The sequence below is a fragment of the Eptesicus fuscus genome, chromosome 13 (assembly GCF_027574615.1).
Source record: "Eptesicus fuscus isolate TK198812 chromosome 13, DD_ASM_mEF_20220401, whole genome shotgun sequence".
In the NCBI taxonomy this organism is placed as follows: Eukaryota; Metazoa; Chordata; class Mammalia; order Chiroptera; family Vespertilionidae; genus Eptesicus; species Eptesicus fuscus.
Window position 1 is genome coordinate 55,347,471 of NC_072485.1, and position 19,042 is coordinate 55,366,512.

General features: G+C 42.4%; 1 long non-coding RNA gene across 3 annotated transcripts in view; it reads left to right on the forward strand.

The window, feature by feature from the left end:
- The first annotated feature begins 17,603 nt into the window (after positions 1-17,603).
- Positions 17,604-19,042, forward strand: part of LOC129151227 (uncharacterized) — a 56,387-nt gene continuing 54,948 nt past the window's right edge. For 2 of the 3 annotated variants that reach the window (XR_008557963.1, XR_008557961.1), the window contains exon 1: positions 17,764-17,923. This is a non-coding gene — a long non-coding RNA (uncharacterized LOC129151227). Of the gene's footprint in view, positions 17,741-17,763; positions 17,924-19,042 lie in introns of those variants that run through there. The other variant, XR_008557962.1, reaches the window with a different exon arrangement.

Here is a 19,042-nt window from a genome sequence, read left to right on the forward strand (position 1 = left end):
AGCCATGGACACACACAGGGTTTGTTGAATTAAATGAATAAATATCAAATATCTAAGTCAAGCTGTTTTGGGGGTTTTATTCTTCTTCTTCCACGTTCCTATTTACTGTTTCTCCTTGACCTTTGTAGCTGAAATGTTCCATTTCATGGTTGCTTTGCTTCAAGGTTTATTTCTTCCATTAGAGATTCAACAGGATGACATTTTATTATGGCATCTGCTTCATACCTTGCAAGAGTCTCAGTTGAGAAATTCTTGAAAGCCCCAAAGGTATGTCTTCAAACTTCCTTCAGCTCTTAGACAATATCCTCCTGTGCTTTGCTCAGCCATGCTCAGAGCCTGGGGACCTATCTCCTGGGGATTTCCATGGACTGCATGGAGGTGATGTGACCCTGAAACCATAGTCTTGAGACTGGTCATGGGAGTAGGGCTTGAATCATATAGGCATAGTGTGCTAAGACTGGGTAGTGAGCTTTTGCTCATACATCTGCTTTTGGCTTCTCTGTCTCTCTCCCCCTCTTTCCCTCTCTCTTCCCTCTCCCTTCTTTCCTCTCTCTTTTCCTTCCTTCTTTCTTTTTCTTCCTCCCTCCCTCCCTCCTTCCCTCCCTCCTTTCCTCCCTCCCTCCTTTCTTTGCAATTCTGGTTTTATTTATAGCGCAGTACTCCACAAACTGATCTCAAATTCTGTGAAAAATCACAAGTCTGTTTTGTCTTATGATGCAGTGAGCTGCTAATGAGAGTCACTGCAGGAGGACTCTCTGACCTGGTTGCCTAGCTCAGTAGTAAGGACCTGGCATGGAGCATCAGGACAGCTGGATTAAGACCTGCACTTCACCTCTCAGCCTCACTTCACTTTCCTCATCTGTAAAATGGGGCGATAGCACCACCTTCTTCCCCACCAGGGGCTGTAGTGAAGGTTGCAGGAAACCCTGGAGAGGAGAGGGTTTTGCAAACTATGAAGGGCTGTGTCAAACTCTGAGGTCACTCCTTTGAGTCAGTGCTTCTGTCTGCACACTGGGCTGGAGAGTGGAGATAATTCATGTGGCCCTAAGTGATTGACATGAGAACTGTCTTTCCTCCTAGGAGGGAGTGGGGCAAACTTAGAGGGGGTGCGGGGGGTCAGGAAAGGGCTCCAGGTTCCTGAGCGGAGCACAGGGCACTGCCTGAGGAGGACCAGAGGGAGCAGGGGCTGTTTGTGTGGGAAGGTGACAGCTGCGGGGAGAGGCGGGGAAGATAGAGTCGGCAATCTCTCCAGAGGAGAAAGGGATAAAGGGAGGGTAAAGGGCAGGCAAACAGGGTCCCCTGCTCCTCCTCCCCAAAGAAGACACAAGCAGGCAGCTATGGCTCAGTAAACAAACCCCACCTTAATGCTGCTGACCCGAGTTAACACTGGGGTGGAACTATTTCTTTCACAGGAGCTATTGCCTGTTTGCCCGGAGTTACAGCACGGGCGGCTTTTGTAGAAACCATCAGGGAGCTAGGCTACCAGCCGGAGTCCAGATAACTGCATCATCTGTGTTTACAGAGCCAGGGCTGGCTTTTAATCACCCCAGGGTCACCTCAGAGAGCCTTGAGATTGAGTAGAGTTAGGAAATCTGTTTGTCTTTATAAAAAGTGAAATAAAATTTCAAGTTTTAAATCACAAAGACTATGTTCATTATAAAGAAATTTTGGAATACAGACGGTCAAGAGAAGAAAATAAATACTCAAAATAAATGCCCAAAGAAAAAAGAAAAACCACCTATATATATGTAAAATTTTGTTAAATTTTGAACAAAATAAATATGGTTCATACTTTACAGACTGGTAACTGGCTTCCCACCCCTCCTCCCCATACTCCCATCAATAAACTACCACTTTAAATGGTAATTATTCATTTTATGGGGTGTACCATGGTTTATTTTACCAATTCCTATTTTAGGACATTTAGATCACTTTTTTCCCCCTATTAGAATCAGTAGCATCATGAGGATACCCACAGCTAATTGTCTTAATACATCTCCTATTATTTCTTTAGTATATATTCCTGAAAATATAACACATTTATTAAAGCTTTTTAAAAGCTTTGAAAAGTCTGAGAAAAAAAAAGTATATACTTTATGCAATAGCAGCAGTGCTTGGTGATGTTAATTCATCACCAATGCTTTGTGTTTTCCAGGTGACAGACTGCAAACATTTTACAGACATCACCTCAATCTCTCCGCTGATCTTATGAGAGAATTATTGTCCCCATTTTGCAGATGGGAAAACTGAAGACCAAAGGGACAGAGTAACTTGCTCAAGGTTATGCAGCAGGAATGGCAGAGCTGGGATTCAAACCCAGCTCAGACTGACTCCAAAGCCCCTGCTCAGATCCTTATGCTATCTTGCCTCCCACTTGCACATTCATGGAAACTGCTGTTTAATGAAGCACCTGATTTATTTATTTATTTATGTGTTTATTTATTTATTTATTATTTACAAGCTAACTCTTCCTGTTCCCTTTGGCTGCTATTTTCATGGGCTGAAGAGGTTCTGAATGACTAAAAACAGTTTTTGATTAATTAGATTTTTGTTGCCAAGCAATTAATTTGATTCTCTCCCCCCCACCCCCACCCCCATACACACACACTCCTCTCTTCTTGCTCAAAAAGCATACAAGAAAATGATTTCAGCGCAGGGATAATTATAGAAAATGTGGTGTTAGCTCAAACAGAGTGCAAATACTGTAGACTTTGTATTGTTCTCCAGGACTGCTAGCATGGAAAGAAAAGTGTGAACATTAAGAGAGAGCAGACACCAGACCGGGGACCTCACAGTCACTACCTGTGCTTGCCTCTGTGACCATCTCAAAGAGAATCCATCTCAAGATGTGCGCCTGGGTTTTAGTGGGAGGACGGGAGCCCATTGGAATCACTGGGTAGACTCAGGTAGGTACGAAAGGCCCAGCAAAGGCACAGGTGAAATCAAGGCCCTCCTTTTTCTGGCACTTTCCTTGCCTGGTTGTCGTGGTTTCTCTCTGGTGTATGCACATATACAGCCCCATCGCAGGTTCATGCCCGTGGGTTTAAAGTTGAAGGGCTGCAGGGGTTGCTTGTTAAAAGGCAGGGAATAGGGTGGCTCTGTGGGAAGGGGGTTTTGGGGGAGGGGGAGGGAAGTGGAAAATCTCACACCAGTGGTCCAGGTTGGAACAGAGAGACTGGAGGAGCCCACCTTTACTTCTCTTTGATTGGACTTGTCTCACACTTTCTAGATTTATTCCTTCATTTTGCTTGAACGCTTCCTAGTAGCTTCCTAGGTAAGGATTCATGGGAATACACTGTTTCCATTTTTGCAAGTCTCAATATTCCATTCTGCTCCCGTCAAGACTGGTTATAGAATCCCAGTCTGAGAGCTAGAATCCTGAAGGCATTTCTGCTACCACATTGCTACTCACAGTGTGGTCCAGGGACCACTGTCAATCTGCAAACTGTTTGTCATTCATCTGTGAGAGGAGATAAGTAAAGAAATTGAAAGTAAGCATTTCTAAACTTTTATACTAATTTGATTGTGTCATTTTTATGTCTGTTGAAGCTGATAATAAAATTTGGGCCTTTATACGTCTTGTTAAATTTTTATTTTTCCTAGCAATTCTTTTGTACTTTATTTTATAAAAGAAACAGTCAGTGATAGACTGGAAACAAAGTAAAGTCCTTCACCACATACTTTGAGAAGTACCGTTCTAGAATAGTGTTCTAGAACAGTCCTTTGTCAGTGGTCTTGATATTTTGTAAGAGCTTTGTTCCTCTCTGAAGTATATAGGGTTTTCTCTGAATCCATAGGGTTCAGAATTTCACTGTGAGAAGGCTTAGTGAGGGCATCATTGTGCTGGGCCCACAGTGGGTCCTTCAACCTGGAGACTCATTCATTCATATAAGTTTCTTCCTTATATTTTTTTTCTCTTCTATTTTTTCTGGAATTCTTGTTAGTTGGATATTGGGCCTCCTGCTTCAAATGTTGAGTCTTTTTTTTGTCCCCATATTTTCAGTCTCTTTTTGCTTTACTTTTTATAAGATTCTTCAACTTTATCATCCAACTATTTCATCTGCTTAAGCAGGTTATCACTTAACATTTTTATATACTATTATATTTTTAATTTTAAATGCTCTTTCTTATTATTTGATTACATCTCTTATAACATTCTTTTTTTATTTTGATAGGCAAGTGTCAGTTTTTTTGTTTGTTTGTTTAGGAAACGGATATAATAATATACTGCAGGATAAGTCTGCTTCCTGCAGTATATTATTATCAGAGTTCTTTCACTGACGCTAGCAGAGCCAAACACTAACCACCAAGAATTGCAGAGGAGAAATATTGGCTACTTTACTATAAATGGCACCACCCAGGAGAACGGGAAGCTGGTGCTCAAAAGCCTGAACTCCACGATGACATGTAGGTTACAGATTATTTAGGGCAAAGTCACAAAACACCATGGATTATAGGTTTTTATGTGTGGTGGGAGCTGATTGGCCGGAGGTGAGGTAAGGGTAATAAATCATTTCTTTAGGTCTTGAGGACAGTTCTGAGGTCTGTTCTGGCGTCCCTCTGTCTGGTTTCATGGGAAAGTAACCAGGGGGTCGTTCCACCTTAGGGCTCAGGAGCTGAAACATAATTTCGGTCAAGATGTAATCTTCAGCCTGCCAGAGGTCCAGACCTTGTGATCGTTAGTCAGATGCAGGCCACTGTCTTTTGCTGCCTCAGGTGTTGCTGATTATCAAGGGAAAGACTAGGTCACTGAGGGGGTAGGAGAAGGGAGCAGAGAGAGGTGATTTTTAGAGCTAGGATTTAAAGCTAAATTTAATCAAGGTCATAGGACCCTGTCTTTTAATGTTTCCTTTTTTTCCTACGGATTGAGTTTAGCTTCTCTCTACATTGATGACTCTTGTCAAAGATCTTGGTTGTCCATTCCTATCTTATAATAAGGCAAAATTAAAGGGCTGGTGGATAGCTCTGTGTATGAGTATGGATATGGGGCTTGTCAATTGGGAGACCACTCTTGGGTGACTGGGTGGGAGGCTAGCACTGGGAGAAACCCAAATATCAGTATGTAACAGTCTTTTCTTTGAGACTGTTCAGATTCTCCAGAGAAGAATTTCCTGATCTCCTCCCTGGGGAAGTGTGGTGATGGGCAGGGGTGATGGACATATCCAGCTGCTGGGGTTCTGCAGCTCTGGTGAAAAAAGGATCAGGGGTTCCAAGTTCAGATACAGACCATCTGCAGCTCTGCACTGCCCCTGCCCTTCATGGCAGGTTTGATCAAGTCTTGAGCTTCTCCAAGGTTCCAGAGGGCACACTGACAATCTTTTTTGCCTTACTTTCCCCTGTAAATATTTGTGCCTTTTTTCTGTCTGCTAAATTATCCATTACTCTTCCATTAATATTTCCTCTTCCAAAATTTATTGAAATCTCTCATCCACTCATGCCCCTTTTCCTATTCTCTTTGTCTGTGATCAATTAATGATTTAAACTAGGAGACTACATCCTGTACTTTTAGAGTTATCGTGTGTAAGATTGAATATTTGTTCATATTCAGTTAGTTTCAACCCACTTTGGACTCTATATTGTGATGCATAGGTTAGTAGTCATGCCTTCATACAACTTACTGAAAAGAATGTTGAAACAAGATAAGATCAAGGAGAGAGCCCAGTGGCATATTTCTAAAGATCTCCACTGATGTAAACAGACACCTTGTCTGTCTTGTTCATATGTGGAATCTATCCCTGGCATGAGAACTTTGTTGTTGTACAGTAAACATTTGCTGAATGTAACCTACAGAAAGACATGAGGGTGATCCTGTGACATTTGTTCCCAGCAACCCATGCTGGTCATGCTGCTTACCACTTCCCTCTTACTCATGAAATCCTATTATTTAATTACCCTTCATAGGACTTCTCCAGGGACTGATATTCAACTTATGGGTTGTGTCTTCTGAAAGATGCCTGGTTGCCTTTCCTAGCTCCTCTCCTGGTCTCACAGATCCTAGTTCATTACAATGCTGGTACCGGAGGTGCTCCCTACCTCGGGTTTTTTGGTGTGGGTGGCCCATACATCTCGTTGATTTGATTTGATTTTTAATAATTTATCTTTATTGTTGAAAGTCCCCTTTACAGATGTCCCCCTTTTGTCCCCATTGACCCCTTCTAGACTGCCCCCACCCTCTGCTCCAAGCCTTCATTACACTATTGTCTGCATCCATGAGTTATGTATATATGTATAAAAGTTCTTTGGTTAAACTCTTCCCACCCACCCACCGACTCCCCCTTCAATCTGAGACTTGTCAGTCTCTTCCATGTTTCCATGTCTCTGGATCTACGTTGTTCGTCAGTTTATTTTTTAAATTAGATTCCACATAGAAGTGAGATCATGTGATACTTGTCTTCCTCTGACTAGTTTATTTCACTTAGCATAATTTCACTCTCCAGGTCCCTCCACACTGTCTCACAGGGCAAGGGATCCTTCTTTTTAAATTCTGTATAGTATTCCTTGGTGTAAATGTACCACAGCTTTTTTATCCACTCATCTATGGATGGACACTTGGGCTGTTTCCAGATCTTAGCTATTGTAAATTGTGCTGTTATGAACATAGGGAGGCATACATACTTTCTGATTGGTGTTTCGGGTTTCATAGGATATATTCCTAGGAGTGGGATCACTGGGTCAAATGGCAGTTCCATATTTAATTTTTTGAGGAAACTGCATACTGTTTTTCATAGTGGCTGCACCAGTCTGCTTTCCTACCAGCAGTGTACTAGGGTTCCCTTTTCTCCACATCCTCATCAGCACATGTCATTTGTTGATGGTAGCCATTCTGATAGGTGTAAGGTGATATCTCATTGTTGTTTTAATTTGCATCTCTCAGATGATTAATGACTTTGAGCATTTTTTTCATATGTTTCTTGGCCATCTGTATGTCCTCTTTAGAGAAGTGTCTATTTAGATCCTTTGCCCACTTTTGATTGGATTGTTTGTCTTCCGTTTGTTACGTTGTACGAGTTCCTTATATATTTTGGATATTAACCCTTTATCAGATGTAACATTGGCAAATATGCTCTCGCGTACAGTGGTCTCCCTTTTCATTTTGTTGATGGTTTCTTTTGCTGTGCAGAAGCTCTTTATTTTGATGTAGTCCCATTTGTTTGTTTTTTTCTTTGTTTCCCTTGCTCTAGGCAATGTATCGGCAAACATACTGTTATGAAAGATGTCTGAGATTTTGCTGCCTATGCTTTCTTCTAGGATTTTTGTGGTTTCACAACTTACACTTAAGCCTTTTATCCATTTTGAATTTATTCCTGTATATGGGGTAAGTTGGTGATCTAGTTTCATTTTTTTGCAACATACTATTCAATGGGCAAAAACTAAAACCATTTCCCCTAAGAACAGGAACAAGACAGGGATGTCCGCTTTTACCACTCTTATTCAGCATAGTATGGAAGTCTTAGCCACAGCATTCAGACAAGGAGAAAACATAAAAGCCATCCGAATTGGAAAGGAGGAAGAAAAACTGTCATTATTCTCAGATGACATGATATTGTACATAGAAAACCCTAAAGACTCCACTAAAAACCCACTAGATTTAATAAATGAATTTGGCAATATAGCAGGATACAAAATTAACACCCAGAAATTGATGGCATTTTTATACATAAATAATGAACTCTCAGAAAGAGAAACTAGGAATAAATGTAACCAAGGAGGTAAAAGACCTGTAGTTGGAGAACTACAGGATGTTGAAAAAAGAAAGGAAGATATAAACAAATGGATGAATATGCCATGTTCATGGATTGGTAGAATTAACATCATTAAAATGTCCATGCTACCCAAGGCCATATATAGATTCAATGCAATCCCTATTAAAGTACCAACAGCATATTTCGCATATCTAGAACAAATACTCCAAAAATTTATTTGAAATAAAAAAAAACAAACAAACAAATAGCGGTAGCAATCTTGAAAAAGAAGAACAAAGTTGGAGGGATCACAATACCAGATACCAAGTTATAGTACAAAACCACTGTAATCAGAACATTCTGGTACTGGCACAAGAATAGGTATATAGATCAATGGAACAGAACAGAGACCCCAGAAATCAACCTAAGCCATTACACTCAATTAATATTTGACAAAGGAGGCAAGATCACACAATGAAGTAAACATAGTCTCTTCAATAAATGGTATTGGGAAAATTGGACAGGTACATCCATATATCTCATTTAAAATAGCTTGATTGTCTTACTAGTTCTCTACCCTGTGTTTCCATTTCTTCATAATCATGCATATTCTATGCTTTCTAGTTTGGAGATTGTTGTCCTTGACAGAACTAAAGGAGTTTAGTTCCCTTCCTTCCTTCCTTCCTTCCTTCCTTCCTTCCTTCCTTCCTTCCTTCCTTCCTTTAAAAAAATTGGTGAACATGGCCCTGAAGCATTCAGCTGATTGCTTCCTTATTCTTCTTGGTCTAAACATTGACTTTAAGAAAGGGATGATAAAGGACTTAAATGGAGGACAGGAAACCATAAAAATCTTAGAAGAATCCACAGGCAGCAAAATATCAGATATATGTCGTAGCAACATCTTTACCGATATAGCTCCTGGGGTAATGGAAACTAAGGAGACAATAAACAAATGGGACTACATCAAAATAAAAAGAAACCATCAACAAAACAACAAGAAAGACCACTGCATGGGAGAACATATTTGCCAATGTTATATCTGATAAGGGCCTAATCTCCAAAATTTATAGGGAACTCATACATCTTAACAAAAGGAAGATAAACAATCCAATCAAAAAATGGGCAAAGGACTTAAATAGACACTTTTTGAAAGAGGACATACAGATGGCTAAGAGACATGGAAACATGCTCAAAGTCACTAATCATCTGAGAGATGCAAATCAAAACGACAATGAGGTACCATCTCATACCTGTCAGAATGGCTATCATCAACAAATTGACAAATGACAAGTGCTGGTGAGGATGTAGAGAAAAAGGAACCCGCTTGCACTGCTGGTGGAAATGCAGACTGGTGCGGCCACTGTGGAAAACAGTATGGCGTTTCCTCAAAAAATTAAAAATGGAACTCTCATTTGACCCAGTAAACCCACTTCTAGGAATATATCCCAAGAAATAAGAAAGGACATATGCACCCCTATGTTCATATTTACAATAGCTAAGATTTGGAAACAGCCTAATGCCCATCAGCAGATGAGTGGATTAAAAAACTCTGGTACATCTACACAACAGAATACTATGCTGCTGTAAAAAAGAAAGAACTCTTACCATTTGCAACAGCATGGATGGACATGGAGAGCATTATGCTAAGTGAAATAAGCCAGTCAGAAACAGATAAATATCTCATGATCTCACTGATTTGTGGAATATAATGAAGAACATAAACTGATGAACAAAAATAGATTCAGAGACAGAGAAGCATCGAACAGACTGTCAAACTTCAGAGGGAAGGCAGGGGAGGGTTGGGGGTGGGGGGTAAGAGATCAACCAAAGAACTTGTATGCATATATATAAGCATAACCAATGGACACAGACACTAGTGGGGCGAGGGCATGTGCTGGGGGATGGGGGTAGCTGGGGAGAGGTCAATGGGGGGAAAAATGAGACATATGTAATGCTATATGTAATACTTTAAACAATAAAGAATTAAACAAAGGGAGATGGAAAGAAAACATTTGATCAGGTGTTTAAATCTTACTACTGCATTAGTTTATTTTACTTTACTATGTTCAATGGCTCCAATGGAAAGAGGTTGTTTTCCTTGGTTGGGGGACCTATTCCATCTCAGTGTTTTTAGGACACCTCCAGATCTAGCCACAGTTGATGGAAGCAGGGGAACTGAGGAAGGTGGAGAGCCTGGGAGTGTCCATGGGGGTTACAGTGAGAATCAGAACTGCTGGATTGTGGCAAAGTGAGGTGAAGGCGTGGCCTTATGGCTCTGAAGACCCTGCCTGCCATGACATGTGACCACCTCTTCAACCTCATCTCAAACCACAATCTCCTTGTTTATTTTCTTCCTCAAACCCACTAAGTCTGATCCTGTCACCAGGCTCTTCATGTTTGTGTTCTTTCTGCCTGATAGCTTGCTCTTTGTCCAGGTCTGTGCATTTCTCTTCACTCTGATTTGAGTTCAAAATCATCTCCCCCAAGAGGTCTTCCCTGACCACCTCATCCAAACTGGGCTTTCCCTTCTCCCGCCAACTAATTCATTTCCTTTATTTGTTGTCTTTATATCATGCATCATTATCAGAACATTTCCTGTTTGTTTATTTGTTTACTTGCTTAGTTTGTCCTCCTCTGTCAAATTTAAACTCTGGGGACTTGATATACTTTCCTCCTTCTGATTTGCAAGGCTCCAACCAGAGCCTGGCTCACTAAAGGAATGTCACACACATTTATTGAATAAACTAGAGGCCCGGTGCATGAAATTCGTGCACAGTGTGTGTGAGGGGGGTGTCCCTCAGCCCAGCCTGCATCCTCTCCAATCTGGGACCCCTCGAGGGCAGTCAGACATCCCTCTCACAATCCAGGACTGCTGGCTCCCAACTGCTCGCCTGCCTGCCTTCCTGATTGTATCTAACCGCTTCTGCCTGGCAGCCTGATCACCCCCTAACCACTCCCCTGCCAGCCTGATTGATGCCTAACTGCTCCCCTGCCATCCTGTTTGCCCCTAACTGCCCTCCCTTGCAGGCCTGGTCACCCTAACTGCCCTCCTCTGCCGGCTTGGTCACCCCTAACTGTCCTCCCCTGCAGGCTTGATCACCCACAATTGCCCTCTCCTGCTGGCCTGATCGCCCACAACTGCCCTCCCTTGCAGACCTGGTCCCTCCTAACTGCCCTCCCCTGCTGGCCATCTTATGGTGGCCATCTTGTGTCCACATGGGGGCAGCCATCTTGTGTGTTGGAGTGATGGTCAATCTGCATATTACTCTTTTAAACAATTTTTAAAAAAATATATTTTATTGATTTTTTACAGAAAGGAAGAGAGAGGGATAGAGAGTTAGAAACATCGATGATAGAGAAACATCGATCAGCTGCCTCTTGCACACCCCCCACTGGGGATGTGCCCGCAACCAAGGTACATGCCCCTGACCGGAATCGAACCTGGGACCTTTCAGTCCACAGGCCGACGCTCTATCCACTGAGTCAAACTGGTTTCGGCTGCATATTACTCTTTTATTAGATAGGATAGAGGCCTGGTGCATGGGTGGGGGCCAGCTGGTTTTCCCTGAAGGGTGTCCTGGATCAGGGTGGGGGTTCCCTTGGGGTGTGGGCCTTGGCGAGGGGCCTGTGGTGGTTTGCAGGCTGGCCACGCCCTCTGGCAACCCAAGTGGAGGCCCTGGTATCTAGGGTTTATTTATATTCTACAATAGAAACTTTGTAGCCTGGAGCAGAGCCAAGCCTTCTGCTTGCTCTGTGGCGGCAGCCATTTGTGTTGGGATTTAGGTATCTTCTATAATTGAAACTTTGTAGCCTTAAGTGGAGGCCTGAGCCAGCCAGGGTGTGCAGAAAGCTTGGCTTCCTTCATTGCCGGGGGCAACCCTAGCCTCCCACTCTTTCCAGCTCTGTGGCTGCCGCCATTTCTGTTTGGATTTATGTATCTTCTATCATTGAAACTTTGTAGCCTTGAGTGGAGGCCTAGGCTGGCAAGGGCAGGCGGAAAGCTTGGCTTCCTCCATTGCCTGGGAAACTCAAGCCTCCCTCCTGCTCTCTGTGGCGTAGCCATCTTGGTTGGGTTTATTTGCATATTCACTCCTGATTGGCTGGTGGGCATGGCTGGTAGTTGTAGTGGAGTGATGGTTAATTTGCATATTACTCTTTTATTACATAGGATGAGTGAGAACAGCTTTGCCAGCTTTATAATTCTTCCAGGGTAATCCTTGACTATTGTAGATACATCTTATAGATCCTCAGTCTATACCCTAAAGCAAGGGTTTGAAAACTACAGCCCATGGGTCTAATCTACCCCTCCACCTGTTTTTATAAATAAAGTTTTATTGGAACAAGGCCATCCTCATTCCTGTCCATATTACATATGGCTGCTTTCACCTTACAACAGCAGAACTGAGTAGTTGAGATAGAGACTATATGGTCTGCAGAGCTGAACATTTTTACTATCTGGCCCTTTAGGGACAGGTTTGCCGACTGCCACTCTAAAGGGAAGAGTCACTGCATTACATCAGACCTTTTTTTCATGTGAGTTGATGCTATAATGACAAGAGGCTTTGTTGCTTCCCAGATCAGAGGTCTCTTTCATGCCAGTGATGTTAGATATGAGAGTATATGTTCCTGTTCATTAAATTGTTGGCCTTGGAAACCCTCTTAATTCTGGTGGAAAACTACTTTGACCTAAATTATCCAGAGAACAGAGATCAATGTGTTTTCTCTAATTGTTAATTATCAAGATGACACATGGTATGAGGCACTCTGCCTGCCTGTCTTTTAATCTAAAAGAAGGGTTTAGCAACCTGCCTCGGTCGCATGAAAGATAGACTTCAACTGTAAGATTTTATTATTTTTATTATTTCCCTTTGCTTAGATCTCTATAAGAATCATGATGTTTCCAAGGCAACGCATGGCTTGGGGAATTGGAGAGAAGAGTCTGGATGCAAAGGGATAACATCACAGCCGCCACAACAATCTATCCAGCACGCAGATGTCGGATGTTCAGAGGGACCAAGTCATCTTGATTAGAATTGAGGTGGCATGAGTTTCAAAGCAGAATCCTCATGCTCATGTTCAATAAATTTGCAAACCTCCCTATAGTGCAATGGAGAAGGGAATATGCTTAAAATAATGCTGGGATTTGGCCCCGGGCTTATTCAGGTGTGGGGATGATTGTCAGGGAGCATGTTATTACCTTGCCAGGATGTAGATGCTTCTGAATCTCTCTTCTGTTGTACGTGTGTGTTGGAAACACAAGTTTCCTATTCTTATCCACCCCCAATATTAGGAATTGTCCCAATTGCCACATCATTTTCCCTGGGATGACACTCATTTCTTTAGAAATAAATCTTAAAAAATATTATAAGAAAAACATTTTATTGTAGAAAAACTAGAACATATAGTTATTTGTGAGGAGTAAATATGTTCATACAAAGAAGCCCATAATAGTGCCCACTACATGAGAACTTCTCATTAAATGTTAGCTATTTTTTTTCCATGTCAGTACATGTACTTCCACATCATAATTTTATTGCCTGCAGATTACATTATTGTACTGGCATGAGCACTCTTCTGCTTTTCCTTTGGTGGTGTGGTTGTGTATATGTGCTTCAATGCTGTGGTTGTGTATATGTGCTTCAATGCTGTGTGAGCTTTAATTATATACCACAGAGTTGGAGCTGTACGGCACAGGAGAGCAGAGTGCTGAGGAATCTGTTAGCCCTCTCGCTGGAAGAGGGCCTGATGTTAGTGGGAAGGGGGAGGGGAAGGAGTTGTCTTCGTAGCTATGGTAGCCAGTACATAAGGGGTGATGCAGGGGCTGTGCATGAGCTTCATGGAGTTGGGTCTTGGATCTACTATTTTCTGAGCATCAGGGTCAAGCTACTTAACCTCTCTCTTGATTTCCACATCTATAAAATTACAGTGTTCTTAGTATTTACCTTCTTGGGTCCTTGTGAGTGCTGGATTAGATCACTGATGTGAAGAGTTTGGTGCTTGCTCCATACTTGGCAACTTCTTAGAACATGTTAGATACTACTAGAAATAGGGGGCTACCATGAATCATGATGCATTACTATTCAAAGACACGTATCACACACTCACACACATATACATTCACACACAGGTTGTCTATGGGACAGTCATTTGATAAACTGTAAATTTTATACCTCTTATTCCTTATGTTTCTATTAGCTTCTGAATGGTTATAACACTACTGTGTCTCAAATTCATACCTACTTTTTATACTCTGCTCTGTGATGCTGGCTCTGGGACTCTGCAAACCCCTCTCTCTTTTGCCAGCTGGGTCAAAATTAGGCTCTGCCAGTAGGGGGTGCTAGGTGGAAAAAGCAGGAGGAGGGAAGAGATGTGCTTCCTCCTGATAGCGTCACCCCAACTTACCTTCGCATTGGCAGTTGATGTCAATAGAGCAAGTAACTCTGGTTTCCATGTTTCTCACACTCAAAACCAGTCTCATTGTCCCTCCTTGGAGACTCCCAGCTCGGGGCAGTTGGTGTGCCCTCCTCAGAGGTCTGTCTTCCATCTCTGTGAGCAGCCCACACTCTCCCCTTTGTTCCTCCAGCCCTGGAGGCCAGAGCTGCTTCGTGCAGTCATCTCTGGGAAACCTCAGTATTCCCCATTTGCCTTTCGGTTCTCTAATCCCTGGTGAACAATCCACCCCCACGCCATTTTATGTCAACATGTATTGACATGTAAGGTATACAATGTAATGAATATATATATATATATATATATATATATATATATATATACACACACACACACACACACACATATATATGTATTGTATATGTATATGCATATGTATCTGTATCTGGATATGTATATCAGTGGTTTCCACAGTAAATTGTCAACAATTCTTTTTTTTTTTTTTTTTTTAAATATATTTTATTGATTTTTTACAGAGAGGAAGAGATAGGGATAGAGAGTTAGAAACATCGATGAGAGAGAAACATCGATCAGCTGCCTCTTGCACACCCGCTACTGGGGATGTGCCCGCAACCAAGGTACATGCCCTTGACCGGAATCGAACCTGGGACCCTTGAGTCCGCAGGCCGACGCTCTATCCACTGAGCCAAACCGGTTTCGGCAGTGAACAATTCTTTATATTAAATTATCTCTGTTAAAACAAATGATGTGGTTTCTGTTTTCTGATCGGACCCTGTCTGATCCCACATGCAAAATTCTCTTTCCCTAAAAAAGTCAGTTGAAAAGGACACATTGTATAAGTGAAGGTGTCGACATTGCTCTGAACAAAGGATGACTGGTCTTTATCCCGATGCCCTTGCAGACTCTCTGCAGGAGAGCTGGGCCCGCAGACCACCTGACCCGGATGCTCTGGGCCACAGCGGGCAGGACTGTGTGTGGTGGGCTGAGGCTGCCACAAGGTGTGGGGAGGAGGCAGGCAGGGCTAAGGCTTCAATGTGAGTGGCCACATTTGAAAAGCAGAATAATCCTTTCAGACAGGTAGAGAGAAGAAGGAAGAGGAAAAGAGAAAGCAGGAGAGCTCTGGTGATTTCTCAAGTCAAAAGAAAAGTTTCTGGCTCTAGCTGATCTTGCTCAGTGGTTAGAGCATCTGCCTGTGGACTGAAGGGTCCCAGGTTCGATACCAGTTAAGGGCACATGCCTCTGTTGCAAGTGGGATTCCAGTTGGGGCAGAAAAAATGGAAGTATCCTTGGGTGAGGATTAACAACAACAACAACAAAAAGAAAACAAAAAAAAAAGAAAGAAAATATTTCCGTGAAGGAGCTATTAATGGTGAGTGGAAAATTGGTCACCCAGGGCTGACAGAGGGTAGGGGTAGGGAGAGGCAGGGGACAGTGTCGGCCTCTCATTTATTTACACACAATAAAAAAGGCCTGCACAATAGGTTGGTCAACATCACTTTTCTGCTTTACTGGTTTCCAAAAGGACTCACTGCTCCCCTGCTGAGAGATTACTTCCAGGGGCCTGTTTCAGGTCACTCAGCATAGCCTCCTTACTTGGTGTTCAGTTCCTGAGGCCCTGTGTCTCTCTCTCTCTCTCTGTGTCTCTCTCTCTCTCTCTGTCTCTCTCTCTCTCTCTGTCTCTCTCTCTCTCTCTCTCTCTCACACACACACACACACACTCACTTCTTTATTCACAGGGAGCACTAGAAATCCACTGGCCTCAGATAGGACACCCCTCCCCCAACGTTGGTCTTGCTCAGAGCAGATCTGACCGGTGGGGCTTCAAGAGAGCATCCTATGAGGCGGCCATTGCCCTCTGACCCTTGGCTCTCTGGTGCCCAGGATGCCTTTATTGAGTTCGAGGAGCCAGGTGGTGCTGCTGATGGGGAAGGCAGAGGGGCTCCAGTGGGGGAGAGTTGGATGATTCCCCACTAACAGGCTGCCCTGGGGGTTTTGAGTCAAAGCCGAGAAGCTCCTATCTTTTTTTTTTTAATATATTTTATTGATTTTTTTTTATTACAGAGAGGAAGGGAGAGGGATAGAGAGTCAGAAACATCGATGAGAGAGAAACATCGATCAGCTGCCTCCTGCATACCCCCTTCTGGGGATGTGCCCACAACCAAGGTACATGACCTTGACTGGAATCGAACCCGGGACTCTTCAGTCTGCAGGCCGACGCTCTATCCACTGAGCCAAACCAGTCAGGGTGAGAAGCTCCTATCTTTGTCTTGGAAATTAATTCTTGGCTAAGAAATAAAAATTCTTTTTCCATCTTGGGAAAAGATTCCATAGGAAGAACAAAGCATCTAGTGCCTTTAGTGATCTTAAAAAAAAATACACTTTTAATATTGGAATAATTTCAGTTTTCCAGAAGAGTTGCAAAGAGAGTACAAAGAATTTTCATATACTTTCCTAGTTTTCCCTGTTGTTAATATCTTACATTACCATGGTACATTCATCAAAACGAAGACACCAACACTGGCACATTACTACTGTCAACTGAACTCCAGCCTGTATTCAGATTTTGTTAGTTTTCCCACTAATGTCATTTTTCTGTTCCAGAATCCCATCCAGAACACCACACGACATTTAGTTCTTATGTTTCTTTAGCTTCCTCTGGTCCATGACAATTTCTCAGTCTATCCCTGTTTATTTTTTTTTAAATATATTTTTGTTGATTTCAGAAAGGGAGTGAGAGACAGAAACATGAATGATGAGAGAATCATTGATTGGCTGCCTCCTGCATGTCCCCCACCGGGGACTGAGTCCATAACCCCAGCAGGTGCCCCGACTGGGAATCAAACCCTGACCTCCCACTCAACCACTGAACCACTCAGGCTGGTCAGACTATCCCTGTTTTTGATGACTTTGATAGTTTTGAGGAGTACTGGTCAGGTATTTAACAGAATTTTCCTCAATTTGGGTCTGTCTGATGTCTTTCTCATGCTAAGACTGGGGTGATGTGTTTTTTGGGAGAAAGACCATTGAGGTGTTAATAACACCATGGATGTGTTAATTAACTAGCTGGTGAAGTATTCTTTTCATCATATCCTTAAAAAAGTTTTTTTTTTTAAATTTCAGATATAATGAACATATAACATTATATTTATTTCAGATGTACCACATGATGATTTGATATTTGTAAATATTGTGAAATGATCACACAATAAGTCTAGTTAATATCTGAAACCATACATAATTATGAAATTAATTTTTCTTATGATGAGAACTTTTAAGATCTACTCTCTTAATACAGTATTAACTAGAGTCACTATGCTGTACATTAAATCCCCATGACTTACTGATTTTACAGCTGGAATTTTGTATCTTTTTACCTCCTTCACCCTTTTTGCCCACCCTACCCCCACCTCTGGTGGCTCATCACATCCTCCTATGTGTTGTACCCCATGCTGTCAGCATGACATCACACTGGTCCCACCATGATTTTGAAGGCAGTGGGCAGGCCTCCTGCAGGTGGGCACCTTGATGTGGATTCCTCCCCTCTGGACACAGAAGACCATGGACTGCTGATCAGGAAGGACCCCACAAAGCTGGGGGCACATATGGGAAGAGCTCCAGACTAGAAGTCACTTCTGAATTGCGTACTGGTGAGTGAGAGTCTTTAAACCTCTCTGTCCTCAGTTTCCTCATTCACCGAGCAGTACACGACCCCTTCCTCTTAGGGTTGGCAACTAGCGCAAATGACATATTGGATATGAAAAGACTTAAACCCCAGGAAAGTGCAGACACAGGTTGGGAGGCAGCCTGCACTGACTTTTCCAGCATTTCAGGTAAGAGGAGGGGGACTTATCTATTGACCTCTGTTAGCAAACAAATTGTGTGTGTGTGTGTGTGTGTGTGTGTGTGTGTGTGTGTGTGTGTAATAGCTTTCCTTTTTTAAAGTAAGATTTATTGGTATGTATCTTTACATACAGTAAAAGTCACCCTTTTTAGGCATATCAGGTCTATGAGTTTTGACAACAGAATATAATCATGTAATCACCATCACAATAAAGATATAGGACACGAGATGTAGAGGGTTTACATTACTCCCCTCCCCCAAATTCCCTCATGCTCCTTTGTCATCAACCCTTTCCCCCATTCCCAGCCTTTGCAACTACTGGCATTTTGTTGCCTCTGTTTTGCCTTTTCCAGACGGTCATATACGTTGAATCATGCCACATGGAGTCTTTATTTTTCAGTTTAAAAACAATACTACTTGACACAAAATATACTGTACATACTTAAAGTGTACACTTGAATAAGTCTTAATAGATTGTACATTTGTGATATCATCATCACAATCAAGATAGGGCACATAGCCATCACCCCAGTAATGTCCTCACATTCCCTTGTGACCCCTCCCTTTGTCATCTGGCCTCACCCTCCTGCCCCAGCCTCCTCTCCCACTGCTCTGGGCACACCTGCAGGTACCTCACTTGCCCTGGTACATGGTGCTCATTTCTCTTAACTTTTCTCCCCTCAAAGGTACCCACCTTTTCCTTTTGGTTTTCCCAAATCTGGTCAATCTTTTAAGTCTCCTTTAACCTGTCCAATGGCCAGTTAAAGTTAACTTTTGAGAATGCCCAGCCTACACTTGCCACTTCCTTCTCTGATCTGAATGTATGAATCCACAGCCTCTCCATGTCTTCTTTATTTGCTAGTACAGCAACATTTGTATCGTACTGTCCTAAGGTGAGCCTGCTCAATGGTTAGCAGCATGGCCTCTGAGTTTGGATGCTTGGGTTGCTGTATTTTACTTTAGGCTCCTACTTAACCTCTCTATGCCTCAGCTTTCTTTTATCTGTAAGGTTGGGAAGATAATATAGTACCGACCAGAAAGTGTTGTTGTGAGGATTCATTGGGTTTAGGCACATAAAGGTCTTGGAAAAGAATCTCATATACAGTAA